Below are 11977 nucleotides of genomic sequence, written 5' to 3'. Positions count from 1 at the left end.
GTTGTCCGCTCTCAGGTTGGGTAGTTATGGTCGGAGAAGGACAATGACTCATTTTGAAAACAACCGTTCTTAAGACCAAAGAGTAGGGCGGAAGTGGGGTAAAGCCCTCCGTTCCTGGTTCTCCTATAGTTTGATCCTTCGGAACCACAAGAATCCTTAGTTAGAATGGGATTCAAAGTTAGCACCTTTGAATGAGATTTTTAGAAGAGTTTCTCTTTGGAGAGCACAGTACGATAAAAGTTGTAAGCTGTGTTCGAGTCTTCTTATCTCCAACTCTTGAACTTAGCCGACACAAACCTTTATGATAGCACCCAATTTTTCTGATTCGGTGATTCGATCTATGATTTATCATTCATGGACGTTGATAAGATCCATCCATTTAGCAGCACCTTAGGATGACATACCCTTAAAAGTGAAGGGCGAGATTCAAACAAGAAAAGCGTGAAGGGCGAGATTCAAACAAGAAAAGCTTACGGTGGATACCTAGGCACCCAGAGATGAGGAAGGGCGTAGTAATCGATGAAATGCTTTGGGGAGTTTAAAATAAGCATAGATCCGGAGATTCTTGAATAGCGAAACCTTTTAAACTGCTGCTGAATCCATGGGCAGGCAAAAGACAACCTGGCGAACTGAAACATCTTAGTAGTTAGAGGAAAAGAAAGCAAGAACGTTTCCCATAGTAGCGGTGAGCGAAATGGGAGCATCCTAAATTGTGAAAATGGGGTTGTGGGAAAGCAATACAAGTGTCGTGCTGCTAGGCGAAGCATCCTTAATACTGCACCCTACATGGCGAAAGTCTAGTAGCCAAAAGCATAACTAGCTTAGCTCTGACCCGAGTAGCATGGGGCACGTGGAATCCCCTATGAATCAGAAAGGACCACCTTGCAAGCCTAAATACTCCTGGGTGACCGATAGTTTAGTAGTACTGTGAGGGAAGGGTGAAAAGAACCCCCACCGGGGAGTGAAATAGAACATGAAACCATAAGTTCCCAAGTAGTGGGATGAGCCAAGGCTCTGACCATGTGCCTGTTGAAGAATGAGCCGATAACTCATAGGTAATGGCTTTGTTAAGGGAACCCACCAGAGCCGTAGCGAAATCATGTCTTCATAGGGCAATTGTGCCTGCTTATTGACCCAAACCTGGGTGATCTATCCGTGACCAGGATGAAGCTTGGGTGAAATAAAGTGGAGGTCCGAACCGACTAATGTTGAAGAATCAGCGGTTGAGTTGTGGTTAGGGGTGAAATGCCACTCGAACCCAGAGCTAGTTGGTTCTCCCCGAAATGCGTTGAGGCGCAGTAATTGACTGGACATCATGGTATAAAGCACTGTTTAAGTGCGGGCCGCGAGAGCGGTACCAAATCGAGGCAAACTCTGAATACTTGATATGACCTCAAAATAACAGGGGTCAAGGTCGGCTACTGAGACGATGGTGGATAAGCTTCATCATAGAGAGGGAAACAGCCCAGATCACCAGCAAAGGCCCCTAAATGACCGCTCAGTGAAAAAGAAGGTAGGGGTGCAGAGACTGCTAGGAGATTTTCCTAGAAGCAGCCACCCTTGAAATAGTGCGTAATAGCTCACTGATCGAGCGCTCTTGCGCCGAAGATTAACGGGGCTAAGCGGTTTGTCGAAGCTGTGGGATGTAAAAATACATCGGTAGGGGAGAGTTCCGCCATAGACAGAAGCCTCCGCTTTAGCGGTTGTGGACGAAGAGGAAGGTAGAATGTTGGCTAGAGTAACGCAAAAATTGGTAAGAATCCAATGCCCCGAAAACCTAAGGGTTCCTACACAAGGTTCGTCAACAGAGGGTGAGTCTGGGCCTATGATCAGGCCAAAAGGCGTAGTCGATGGACAACTGGTGAATATTCATGTACTACCCCTTATTAATCCTGAGGGACAGAGGATGCTAGGTTATCCGAAAGATGGTTATCGGTTCAATAACATAAGGTGTCCTTGATTTTCTAGGATAAGAACGAGTAGAAAAATGCGTCGAGCCAATGTTCGAATACTAGGAGCTACAACACAGAAGTAACCAGTGCCATAATCTCAGGAAAATCTCGAATGACGTTAAATAAGAGGGTACCTGTACCCGAAACTAACACAGGTGGGTAGGTAGAGAATACCTACAGGCACAAGACAACTCTCTCTAATAAACTAGGTAAAATAGCCCCGTCACATCTAGAGAAGGGGTGCCTTCTCACAAAGGGTGTCGTATTGACCAGGCCCGGACGATAGTTTACCAGAAACACAGGTTTCTGCAAAGTCGTAATACCATGTATAGGGGCTGACGCCTTCCCAGTGACGGAAGGTCAAGTAAGTTGGTGACATGATGACAGGGGAGCCGGCGATCGAAGCCCCGGTGAACGGCGTTCGTAACTATAACCGTCCTAAGGTAATGAAATTCCTTGCCGGGTATGTTCTGACCCGCACGAAAGGCGTAACGATCTGGGAATTGTCTCGGAGAGAGGCTCTGTGAAATCAACATGTCTGTGATTATGCGGACTACCTGCACCTGACAGAAAGACCCTACGAAGCTTCAATGCTCCCTGGGATTGGCTCTGGGCCTTTATTGCGCAACATACGTTTAAGGCGAAGAAGGCCTCCTTCTTGGGGGGGGGGGCGAGCAACAAGTGAGATACCACTCTGGAAGGTCTAGAATTCTAGCCTTGTGTCAGGACGTACGGGCCAAGGGATAGTCTCGGGTAGACAGTTTCTATGGGGCGAAGGCCTCCTAAAAGGTAATGGAGGCGTGCAAAGGTTTCCTCTGGCCGGACGGAGATTGGCCCTCGACCGCAAATGTAGAAGGGAGCTTGACTTCAAGACCCACCCGTCGAGAAGGGAGAAAAGTTGGCCTTAATGATCCGACGATACCGAGTGGAAGTGTCGTGGCTCAACGGATCAAATTAACTCTAGGGATAACATGCTTATCTTCCCCAGGAGCTCACATTGACGGGAAGGTTTGGCACCTCGATGTCGGCTCTTCGCCACCTGGGGCTGTAGTATTTTCCAAGGGTTGGGTTGTTCGCTTCTTAAAGGTGTAGGTGAGCTGGGTTAAGAACGGCGTGAGATAGTTCGGTCCATATTTGGTGTGGGCGTTAGAGCATTGAGAGGACCTTTCTCTAGTTCGAGAGGACTGAGAAGGACACACCTCTGTTATACCAGTTATCATGCCCATGGTAAACTCTGGGTAGCCAAGTGCGGAGAAGATGCTGAAAGAATCTAAGTAGTAAGCCCACCCCAAGATGAGTTCTCTCCTATTTCGACTTCCCCAGAGCTTTCGGTAGCATAGCCGAGACAGCGACGGGTTCTCTGCCCCTGCGCGGATGGAGCGACAAAGTTTTTTTGAGAATTCAAGAGAAGGTCACAGCGAGATGAGCCGTTTATAATTACGATAGGTGTCAAGTGGAAGTGCAGTGATATATGCAGCTAAGGCATCCTAACAGACCGATAGACTTGAACCTTGTTCCTACATGAACTGATCAATTCGATTAGGCACTCGCCATCAATTTTCACTGTTCAAATCTTTGAAAACACGAAAAAACCATTATTCAACTCTTTGACAAAATGAAAAAACCAAAAGCTCTTCCCTCCCTCTCTATCTATCCAAGGGACGGAAGGGAAGAGGCCTTTGGTATACCCTCCAATTAAGAATTGGGGCCTCACAATCACTAGCCAATATGCTTTTCTCTCATGTCTTTCTTCGTTCATGGTTCGATATTCTTGTGTCCTAGGCGTAGAGGAACCACACCAATCCATCCCAAATTTGGTGGTTAAACTAAACTGCGATGACGATACTGTAGGAGAGGTTCTGCGGAAAAATAGCTCGATGCATGGATGATAAAAAGCTTTACACCTCTCATTCTTATTACTTTTTCAATATTAAAACGATAACAAAATGAAAAAGAAAAAGGTCATTTTATTCAAAACCACAATTCTGACATCCCTTCTCTCCCACTTCAGACCTCGTAACGCACCCTTCTACCACTGACCTACTGTGGAACACAAGAGATTCGATCTTATAAAGTTCAATTCTCGTTCCTAACCAATGACCAATATGAGATCAAAGCTTCCTTCGTAACTCCCGTAACTTCTTCGTAGTGGCTCTCTTACCTGCCTCATTACAGAGGGAACCTCAAAGTGGTTCTATTTCATTATATTGCATCCATACCCCAATTCTATTCATTTAATATCCCTTTGGTGTCATTGACATAACATATGTAGTTTGTAGTCTATCTGTTTCTATTTCTTTTCTATATATGGAAAGTTCAAAAATCATTATACAATAATCCAGAAATTGCAATAGAAATGAAATAAGGGAGGTTTGTGATGATTTTAAATCTTTTCTATTAGGTAATATATTATCCTTATGCATGAAGATAATTTATTCGGTCATTGTGGTCGGACTCTATTATAGATTTCTGACCACATTCTCCATAGGGCCCTCCTATCTCTTCCTTCTCTAAGCTCTGGTTATGGAAGAAGGAACCAAGATGAAGGTATCAACAACAATTGGTTTCATTACGGCACAACTCAAGATGTTCATATCGATCTAATATGCTCCTCTGCATCTAGTATTGGGAAGACCTCATACAATAATTGTCCTAACTCTACCATATCTTTTGCTTCATTTCTTATGGAACAATCACAAACACTTTTTTGATTATGGATCTACTACAAGAAATTCAATGCGTAATCTCAGCATTAAATGTGTATTCCTGAATAATCTCCTTTTTCAATTATTCAACCATTTCATTTTATCAAGTTCAATGTTAGAAAGATTAGTCAACATTTATCTCTTTCGATGCAACAACAAGATCTTATTTGTAACAGGTAGTTTTGTTGGTTGTTTAATTAGTCACATTTTATTCATGCCGGTGAGTAGGATTCGATGGTGGGTTTGAGTCGAAGATTGTAAAAATTCCTTTTATCTATCTTGATTCACGAATAAATCCCAAAATTATGGACCTAGCTTAAACGGAGAGCCCCGAAGTCCCACGGTATTATAGAATTAAGTAGCATATGAATAGGCCCGAGAAAACCCCTGTATAGCTTCTCGATTTCTTGATGAAGAGCAATATGACCAACAGTGGTTCGAATGTATATAAAAAGTATTTTTTAGACTTGTTACTATAAAATATTGTCCATAAATATCATAAAAAGTATGTAAAGATTCATAGAGAACTTCAATGGGAGTTCCTCTTTAAGAAACAACGCGTTGATCTAGTCGCCGCCGGAGCCACAAAGGACTACCTAAATTGATTCTTTTCTGCCGATAAGCCCCAATTGCATCATAGGAAATCGAAAAAGGGTTCTTTCGTATACTTATAGTAACTATTGTAACTTCCTTTTTGATTTAGGTAGTATTTGCGATTACATGGATTATATCTATTTACACAAATACCTCGATGATTTCCGTTCGTTAATACATAGAGTCCAATAAGCATATCTTGCATTGGCACGAAAATTGGATCCCCAATAGCCGGAGACAAAAGATTCATATGAGAAAACATAAGTAAACGGGCCTCTAGTTGAGCCCCCAAGGATAAAGGTACAAGACCAGCCATTTGATCTCCATCAAAATCATAATTGAATCCCTTGCAAACTAATGGATATAAATAAATAGCGCACCCCTCCACTGAAACGGGCTGGAATGCCTTTATGCCTAATCTATGCAGCGTAGGTTCTCTATTCAGGAATATAGGGTGTCCCTGCATAAATTCTTGAAGGATTTCCTATAAAATCGGCTCTTTTTGTCGAATTTTACTCTTACCAACTCCTATGTTCGATGAATGATATTGTCTAATTAGACCATGAATTATCAATTTCTGGAAAAACCTCTATTGCTATTTCACGAGGCAATCAACATCGATTTGATGAAATTGAAGGACCCACGACAATGACAGAACGTCTTGAATAATCGACTCGTTTACCAAGTAGAGTCTCATGAAATCTTCCCTCTTTGCCTTCAATTACATCAGAAAATGACTTGTAAATTTTATTATGACCGTCCCTCATTGATTGTCCCCGGATTCCATTATCAAGAAGTGTATCCACGGCTTCTTGTACTGATTTCTCCTAACACATTACTAATTCTCATGGCATAGATCTACTTGTTGTTAATAGATCGGTAAGGGTATTATTACGATACCTAACTCTTCTATAGAGTTCATTAATATATGAGTTCATTAGTTTACCCCCATGTATCTGAATGATCGGTCTCAACTCAGGAGGAAGAACTGGTAATAGACACAAAACCATCTATTCGGGCTCTACATTTGTTTGAATAAAATGCTTAGCCCTGACTCATATTTACTAGATGATAAAATATGGCAAATGCAATACAAAAAAATTAGTTCGCGTCAGAATAGACATATTAGTTCATGTAAGGGTGAACGTAGAATACCAAAGGGAGTTATTCATTTTCAAGCAAGTTTCAATAATACCATTGTCACTATTACAGATGTACAAGGTCGAGTAGTTTCTTGGTCCTTAGCTGGTACTTCTTGATTCCAAGGTACGAGAAGAGGAACATCGTTTGCTACTCAAACCGCAGCAGCAAACGCTATTCGTACAGTAGTGGATCAAGGTATGAAAATAGTAGAATTCATGATAAAAGTTCCTAGTCTCAGAAGATATGCATCATTACCATCTTCTCGTCGCAGTAGTATACTATTAACTTTCTTACGGGATGTAACTCTGAAGCCACATATTGTCTATACACCTCCAAAAAAAAGAGTGTGTCGAACTGAACATTGAAAAAATCTCAAGAGAAATAAAAGATTCGATGATCTAATTAAAAAATAGTACAATGGTTCGACAGAATGTAACAATATCTACTCAGACACTACAGTGGAAGTGTGTTGAATCAAGAACAGACAGTAAACGCCTTTATTATGGACGATTAATTCTGTCTCCACTTATGTAAGGCCAAGGAGACACAATAGGCATTGCGATACGAAGAGCTTTACTTGGGTAAAAAGAAGGAAAATGTATCACACGTGTAAAATCTCAAAAATTACCACATGAATATTCTACCATAACGGGCATTCAAGAATCGGTACATTAAATTTTAATGAATTTGAAAGAGATTGTAATGATAAGTAATTTATATGGAACTTCTGAGGCGTCTATGTGTGTCAAGGGTCCTGGATATGTAACTGCTCAAGGTACCATCTTGCCATCTTATGTAGAAATCGTTGATAATACACAACATACATCTAGTTCAACTGAACCAATTGATTTTTGTATTGGATTACAAATAGAGAGAAATCATGGATATCTTAGAAAAATGCCATATAAATTTCAAGATGGAAGTTATCATATAGATGTTGTTATTCATGCATGTTCGAAACGCGGATCATAGTATTCTTTCTATTGGGAATGGGAATGAAAAACAAGAGATACTTTTTATCGAAATATGGACAAACGGATATTTAACTCCGAAAGAAGCACTTCATGATGCATCCCGAAATTTAATTGATTTATTTTTTCCGTTTTTACATATAGAGGAAGACAACTTATATTTACAGGACAATCAACACACGGTTCCTTTATCCCCTTTTACCTTTCATGAAAAATTGGCTAAAAAAATAGTATTGAAATTAATTTCTATTGACCAATCAGAATTGTCTTCCAGGATCTATAATTGTCTCAAAATGTACAATATATATATACATTATTGGAAATTTTGAATAACAGCCAAGAAGATCTAATGAAAATTGAATATTTTCGTGGCGAATATATAAAACAGATATTGGACATTCTAGAAAAATATTTCGTAATTTATTTAGCAAAAAGTAATTTTTAAATCTATTGGACTTACATAATGAAAATAGATTGAAAAATCACAATTTAGCACAATTAATATATCATATATTAGATATTAGAAAGAAATTAATAATGAAATTGAATAGATGTATCTATGGAGAATTCACTTTGAAGAAACTATGCCCTAGATACACATGTCATGTTAGTTCATAATTTAATCAATTAAAAATTTTAAAAAAGACCTAAAGTTAGGGATTTATCAATCGGTAATGTTGAACAAATGCCCAACAAAAGAACGACTGCGGTACCAATTAAAAAGACAGTCGTCTCTACTGGACGGCGAAATGGATTTTGGAATTTATTAACATTTTAAAAAAAAGGTACTGTTAATATTCCCGCTGGTACGTAAACCATTAAAAGAAGCCCCAATAATTTATTGGGCACTATACGAAGTATTTGAAATACAGGAAAGAAATACCATTCCGGGAAAATGTCTAAGCCTACATTAAATGAAATAGTACCTAGAATTACTACAGGAAAAATATATAAAAGATCATTAGGCCATGCGGACTCGCTATAATAATTATGACCCATACCCTTAGACAATTTATCTCGTAATACAGGATCATTATAGTCATGTTTTTTTGTTATTAGGATAGTTGAATTCTTATAGATCCATCCCCCGAGGGAACTGGACATGATAATTTTTTAATCATCCAACTCGAGCAAGAATAAAAAGAATCAAACGAATCCATATATCAAAAAAAATATCTATATGGTACCTTGTAATTGATCCGGTGGAAAAAGGATTTCTAAATTTATACCGTCCGTTATTTCATATGTGACGACAACTCGAACTAAAACAAGATATACACATCTTAAGGATTGAAAAAAATCGATCTACTTTCATTTGGTATTTTGGCATGAATTCCTCGACTCCTCGATACTAAATCAAATCCATTTTTTTGATGACTGATTGCGTTTCTATAGTCCCATATTTAATAATACCCGAACTATTTCTTCTGTATCGAGGATCATAGAAATAAGCAAGAATATTATTTCGACGGAAAATACCATTTACGGGTATTCCAATCGAGATACTTGAACAGGGCATTAGTTTATTCTCGAGTTCTTGAATAGAGTGTAGTGGGACGATGAGTTTATTTCTTCGCCTTTTTGACAATAAAGCAGAATTCCCGTGAAGAATAGGCGAATATACAAGATTATACTGGACAATACATATGATTCGATTAAGGTCCGAATAATCAGTAATCCTATCTTCTTTTTGAACATAAAAATACGAACTAAACAATTTCTGCCTCACCTGATCATTGGTTACTGAGAGGTTAGAAGTATATCTTCGCTTGCCAAAAAGAGCATGCGCAATTATTTGATACTGATCCTTGTGGATTGAAAGGTAGACTAGACTGGACCTGCACGACCCTCCTAATAATATCCATAAATGACTTGTTTTTTGTAATATATGAATATTACAATATCTAAATTTGGGTGGATGATAGACATTGGTACTCCAGTGCATTTCTCCGTCTGAATCAAAATAAATATGTTTTCGAACCTTCTCTTTAAAATTCAATGTGGATATTCTTGCTCGAATCTCAACAATTACTTGTTCTAATTCTACCTTTTGTTCATTTTTAACTAAAAGCAAAGTTTTGGGTGGAATATTCGCATTATGTAGAATATCTTCACTCTCAATAGTTACATACAGGTCTATAGAACATAAATAAGGCGGGAAGCCCATAACGTGTACGTGTCGGATGAACCAAGTCCTCATTGAATTTTATTTTTCCATTAGATGGGGCTCGCACATGTTGTGTAGTACCCCCCGTGAATACTCCTCCGATATGAAAAGTTCGTAATGTTAATTGAGTACCCGGTTCTCCAATCGATTGCTCTGCAATAATACCTACAGCTTCCTCCAATTCAACCAGGTCGCCAAGAATAGGACTACGCCCATAAGATAATTGACAAATCCAAGATGTACTCCTACAAGTAAAGGGAGATTGTAGAGATTGGTTGTGCCCGAAAGGTTATGAATCGATTTACAAGTCCAATGTCAATGGCTTGGTTTCTAGTGGCAATACCTCGTGAACCCGTGTATATATCATCTGCTAATACACAACATCTTAATGTTTGTATACAAATCCTTTCCGGCATTATCCCATTCCTAGAACTCACAGAAATACCCCGGGCGGTGCCAAAATCCGTTCGACGTACAATAATATGTTGAACTACTTGAACAAGTCTGCGAGTGAGATATCCAGAGTCTAATGTTCGTAGAGCAGTATGCACAAGTAGAATCCGAATCTAGGGGGGTTGAAATAGAAAAGATTCAACTCAGATTCACAGAAATAAAATCCGATATTATCTCATTTCTTTGGCTTTTCTTTCATATTAGATTTGTTTATTCTCGATTTCTCCATTCCTTCCTATGTGCCTTTTTAGAACCCGTCTAAGTAATGTGTGCAGTACAAAGTTCATGATGCAGAACTCATTTGGTTGATCCTATTGGTTTGACCCATCCGAAAGAAGTATCTTCCAACTAAATGTGAGAATTCCAATGAATCCCTAATTGTCCTTTGTTGTTAGGATTAATCTATAACAAAACGTGCAATCCTTGAATATCTAAAATTGTCTAAGTGGAAATAGATTTCTTATCATTAAATGATCATCTTGTATTTCATAAAAATTGGGGGCAATATAATCCTTACGTAAGGGCTATCCATCCAACTTTCAGGCATTAAGATACATTTCAAGCGTGGACGATTATCATAACAGATTCCCAACATATCATATGATTCTCGTTCTTGAGAATCAATGCTTTTCCAAATCCAGAAAACAGACGGAATTCTAGTATTCCTCCTAGAGGCAAATACTTTTATGCATAGGTCTTCTAATTTAGCCACACCATCCTCTATTCTCATAAGATGATACACAATAGCTCACAGCCCGCAAGGCGCTACATCATATGCACATTGAGAGTGTAGATAGTTGTACCCATACACATAAAAAATGACAACAATGGAATGCCAATCCTTAGGCTTTATTTGTGAAGTCTCTATTCCTTGTTAATCAAAGCCCAAAGATCTATGAATTAGACCATGCTTGACTAGCCAAGAAGACAAACGACCCTCCTTGTGACTGTGAATTGAATGAATAAACGGATGAAATGAAGAAATAATTCAACTAACATTTCGAACCAAGAACAAGAAATGGAAGAATGAAAGTCTTATGGGTTCACAAAGATTCTGTGGCTAAAAAGTAAAGAAGATATATCGAAGTTGTTTTGATGATTCAAGAATCTTATTACTTCAATCCGAAATTCTTACTAACTTGGACAGTCCTAGTGAGGGAATAACTAAGTTATAATTCATTGGTTTATTGTATCTTTAACTATTTCTTTTTTTTCGTACAAGGAACTTATCATGAATCCACTGATTTCTGCCGCTTCCGTTATTACTCCTGAATTGGCCGTATGGCTTGCTTCTATTGGACTTGGAGTTTGTGACGGGACTGCTTCTCGAGAAACAGGTGGTCTATTTCTTTGCAAAACTGTGCTCAATATCATATGTGGGGATTCTGCCAAGACCTCTTCGTTAGTAGGGGGAAGAATCCGCCTGAATCGTATTTTTTGATGAATGTATCGAGAGGGAATTGGATTTGGTTAGACAATGTGTGGTTGGTAAACAAGGATTAGTTTTTAAGCAAGGTACAGAGTGTATCGTCAAATATTCAATATGATTCCGCAAGTTCTAGTTTCGTTCAAGTAACGGATTCTAGCCAAGTGAAAGGATCTTCTGATCAAACAAGAGATTATTTGGATTCCATGTGTAATGAGGATTCAGAATATCACACATTGATTAATTAAATAAAGATTCAACAACGAAAAGAAAGATCGATTCTTTGGGATCCTTCCTTTCTTCAAACGGAACAAAAAGAGATAGAATAAGGCCGATTCTCGAAATGCCTATATGGATATTCCTCTCTTTGCGGAAGAAATCAAACAATTTCTTGGGAGTCCTACAAGATCCGTTCGTTCTTTTTTCTCTAATCGATGGTGAAAACTTCATCTGGGTTCGAATCCTACTGAGAGGTCAACTAGAGATCAGTAATTGTTGAAGAAACAACAAGATCTTTATTTCGTCCACTCCAGGCGATCAGAAAAGAAAGAAATGGTTAATATATT

The 11977-nt window shown here is 38.8% G+C and overlaps 1 pseudogene; it reads left to right on the top strand.

The window, feature by feature from the left end:
* Window positions 1-1429: 1429 nt before the first annotated feature.
* LOC112940662 (uncharacterized mitochondrial protein AtMg00370-like) lies at window positions 1430-11426 on the top strand (annotated as a pseudogene).
* The last annotated feature ends 551 nt before the right edge of the window (window positions 11427-11977 follow it).

This window comes from Solanum lycopersicum, chromosome 1 (genome assembly GCF_036512215.1).
Source record: "Solanum lycopersicum chromosome 1, SLM_r2.1".
Classification (NCBI taxonomy): domain Eukaryota; kingdom Viridiplantae; phylum Streptophyta; class Magnoliopsida; order Solanales; family Solanaceae; genus Solanum; species Solanum lycopersicum.
Note: the sequence above shows the minus strand (reverse complement) of the source record. Positions and strands in the feature narration are given on the sequence as shown.